We start from the raw sequence: 4,436 nt of genomic DNA, 5'->3' as shown, positions 1-4,436 counted from the left end.
TCAAAAGTGAAAATATGCCAATCCTAGGCATGGAAAACCGGTTGTTCCGCTTTTTTGGAAAAGGAGAGTTGTTAAGAGTTAGCATTGTAGGACAGCGTAGGACTACGACCCCAGAGAGAAGGGGAACAAGGGTCCTGGCTTCCTAAGCACAGGCAGTTTTCAGAAGGCACGGGGAAGGGAACCCAAACAGAACACGATGGCACCACTAAGTTAAGAGGACAGATTGGAACTCAGGAAGGCGAGGCATCTGGAGTTTGCAGGTCACAATACCGTAGAGCAGATGTTATCATACTACGCTTCGTGGGCCAATTCCACAATAGCCGGTTTTTGTACAGGGCTAAGAATGATGTACACATTTTTAAAGAGTTGCTTTTCAAAAAGAGAACCGCTCTGTCGGTTAAGCGTTTGACTCTTGATTTCGGCTCAGGTCATGATCTCACGATTGTGAGATCAAGCCCTGCGTTGGGCTCTGCCCTGGGGGTGGAGCCTGCTTGGGATTCTCTTTCTCCCTCTGCCCCTCCCCCCCCCCCCTCTCTCTCAAGGGGAAAAAAAAACAATATGTGGCAGAGTCCACATGTGGCCTGCAAGGCCTCAAATATTTACTGTCTTTTACAGAGAAAGGTTGCTGATCCCTGCCGTATAGGATGGAGATATGCCAAGAAACAACTTCCAGAAATCTGCAGAACAACCCCTTTCAGTCTTTGGCTGAATACTAATCTACACATACACAGGTTAAATTTTCAGGAGGCTGGGCAAAGAACAACTGCCAGGGAGCTAGAAGAGGACCAACTCACAGAGTTCACACAGTGCTGGGAGGGTCAAGCTTCATCCACCCGGAGAAAGGACCTCGCTGAATACTCAGGCAATCAGGAGGTACCCCACAAGGCTCACACCTTAGTATTAAGGCTAAGGTAATCCTAGGATAAAGACTACTCTAGACTCATCCTACAAAGTTTAAAAACCAGCTTCAAACGGACCAAGGTGGGCTGAAAGTAATTTAGCTGCCTGCCAAATTTCAACATTCCTTAAAGAAGGAAAATACAATTCAAATAGTCAGCAACATAACATTAATAGCCTTCAGTGTTCATTAAAAATTACTAGACCCATGCCTGGGAGGCAGAAGGAAATATTAGTGAAATCGAAGGCACAACAGTATAAACTATTCATACTGAAGCACAGACAAAAAAAGATTGAAACAAGTTATCAGACCATGATGAGTTGACCTTTGGGATATCAACTGGTCTTATGTGAGGAAATTGGAGTACAGAAGGTGGAGGAAAACTGGGAGCAGAAATACCTGAAGAAATGCTATTCTTCAAGAAAATTTGAAAAAATAGTTGCCGAAAAATTTTCCAAATTGATTAAAAACTAGAAGTCACAGATTCAGGAAGCACAGTGGACCCCAAGCCAACGCAAAGAAAACCACACTGCCAAGCATAATAATTGAATTGCTATTCAAAACCTAGGGATAGAGTTTAAAAGCAGGGGGGAAAAGACATATTACTTACAGAGGAACAGAGATAAGAATGATTGGGGCACGTGGCTGGCCGAGTCCGTGGAGCATGTGCCTCTTGATCTCAGGGTTGTGGGTTTGAGCCCCACACTGGGCGTAGAGATTACTTAAAAATAAAATGATAAGAATGATTGCAGACCACACTTCAGAAACAATGAGAGAAGATAGTAGGGAGAGGATCATCTTCAAATGTTGAAAGTCAGTGCAGAATTCTACATCAAATGAAAGTACCTTTCAAAAATAAAATTGAAGTAAAGACTTCTCAAAACCAAAGCTGAGAGAATTCCTTCCTGGACTTCAAGAAATTCTAAGTTCTTCAGGCTGAAGGAAAATGATATCAGATGGAAACTGGTCTGTACAAAGAAATGCGTTGTCTGCCTAGAATGCCTGTTCAGCACACTGTCAGTGACTCATGGGGCGTCTGAGTTATCATCGTGGGATCCCCCCTCACGCACTGCCCCACAGAGTCTTGAAAGGGCGAACCGCTAGCCCTCCAGGGTGCAAATACATGGATATAATAATCGTGCTACCAAATAGCTGCTTGGTCTCCTTTAGGGATGTAGCAAATTTCAAGGCTGAACTTGAATTTCAAGGGTTGGCATTGACCTTTGATGCTGACAGGTTGGACATCCAGCAGCAGTAGTAGCTACCTCGGCTTTGGTAAGAGGAACCCCGTGTTGTTTTATTGGGTGGACGAATATCCTCCAATCTTGCCAACACAAATACTCTGTTATTGGACACAGTGCAAGCATGGAGGTTGACAAGGGCAAGTGTTAGCCGATCTCCAGCCGAGGCGTCATCTTATCCACTTGGCCGTTGAGTGGCTCCTTGGCAGTGGATACTCACTGGTGGGCTCAGTGGTTTCCACTGCCACAGGTGCATCCAGGTACGTCTTTCCCAAATTGTGGAGTTTTGGCCTTTCTAAGCCCCTGACCAACCAGACAAGCCATTCATCGTTGTTCAGGGGCCCATTTATATTCTTATTCGGGCCGCTTCTCCTTTTGCAGCAAGCTGATGACCAAGTGCACTATTTGAAGCCCTAGGCACAGGATTTCTCCTCATCACTGCCATTCAGGGCCACTCCTGAATGAGGTTCTAGTGCAACCGCGGTCTGTTTTCAGCTGGCACCAAGATTTTGAGCCCATCTGTGAACGAGGCCCAGGTTTTTACTCTTTCATCAGCTGGTGATAGGACACCCCTTATAAAGCTATGGGTATGAACTGAGAGAGAAGCTTTAATTCAATACAAGTAGGTGATACGAAGGTCCAGGCCATTGCTTTTGTGCAATTTACTTGTTGTCTTCAAGACCTATCATGACCCAACTCCACATATATCATGTCCATTGAACGATGAATTGCTTTGTCTGGCTGAGTTTATGACTTGGTGAGTCTGGCTAAATATCTACATTATGGGAGGAGGCATGGGACTCTCAGTCACTTCATGTCCCATGGTCTGGCCGTTAGTTTCTTTCTAGGGTGCGGTGGCGTGCCGGGAGTTGCTTTTCAAAGAATGTACAATTTCACAATTTCTTTGCTGCAGACAGTATGGTCTTGTTCCAGTACTGTGGGAGTCTATACTGTCACTCTGTAATTAGGACAGAGCAGAGACTCCTTACCTCCTTACCGCATTTTAATCTTACCAGCAAACTAGCTCGATGGGGTTTGTTGGGTCACACAGCCCAAGTGATAGGCTACTACAGCCTGACTTCGTTTCTTCATAGGAGGAACTACAGAGCATTGCGGCCGCTCTTATGTGTGCGCTCTGGGATAATCTCCCCGCTCAAGAGTTTTCATTTAATCACTGTCCTTTTGCCACGTAAGGTAACGTATTCACAGGTTCAGGGGATTAGAACACCGACATCTTTGGGTTGCCCGTATTCTGTCTATTACAGGGTTGTTTCCAGATGTTGGCTATTAAAAATAAAGCTACTAAAAACATTCCTATAGGTGTGTGTGTGTGTGTGTGTGTGTGTGTGTGTGTGTGTGTGTGTAATACAGCTTCATTTCTCTGGGGTAAGTGCCCAGGAATGCAATTACTGGGTCGTATGGTAATTGCACATTTTGTTTTATAAGAAACTGCCAGTGTCTGTTTTCCAGAGTGGCTGTAATATTTTTACATTCTTACCACAATGTCTGAGTGTACCTCTGCACCCGTGTCAAGATTTATTGACAAATCCGGGTTGTCAAGATCTGTTATTTTAGCCAGTCTGCTGGTGTGTTGTGATATCTCATCGTGGTTTGCATTTGCCCTGCGCTAACGGCTCCGTTCAGGTGGAGGTTGATTTTTAAATTTTTGTTTTAACGTTTATTTATTATGAGAGACAGAGCGAGACAGAGCATGAGCATGGGAGGGGCAGAGAGAGGAGGAGACACAGAATTTGAAGCAGGCTCCAGGCTCTGAGCTGTCAGCACAGAGCCCGACGGGCGGGGGCTCGAACCCACCAACTGTGAGATCATGACCTGAGCCGGAGTCGGACGCCCAGCCGACTGAGCCACCCAGGCGCCCCTAGGTGGAGGTTGATTTTTAAAAGGTGGCACTGCCATCTCTAAGGCGGTGGTGGGTGCCGTTGAGGGCAGCGTGTCCGTGTCCGCTGAGCAGTTCTGATCTTGACCGTGAACCGGCGGGGGAGGAGGAGCGGCGAGGCGCGCTGCACGCCGGGCGCGGGGCTGCAGGTGCATGGCTGCGGGGTCAGCGGTGGCACCCTGTGCCGGGCCCAAGGCCCGGGCACCAAGTGCCCGGGAGGCTCTCGAAGTCGGGACGAAAAGCCTCCCCGAGTCACGACTCCGCGGCCTGCGCCACCCGTCAGGCCACCCAGCGGACGCGGCGGGACCCTGATCTCCGCGGAACGCAGTTTCCCGCCAACGCGAGGGCAGGGCCGCCAGCCGCCGCGAGGGGGCGCTGCGAGAGGCGCGGCGCCGGCGGG

The sequence above is a fragment of the Panthera leo genome, chromosome A2 (genome assembly GCF_018350215.1).
Source record: "Panthera leo isolate Ple1 chromosome A2, P.leo_Ple1_pat1.1, whole genome shotgun sequence".
NCBI lineage: Eukaryota > Metazoa > Chordata > Mammalia > Carnivora > Felidae > Panthera > Panthera leo.
Note: the sequence above shows the minus strand (reverse complement) of the source record.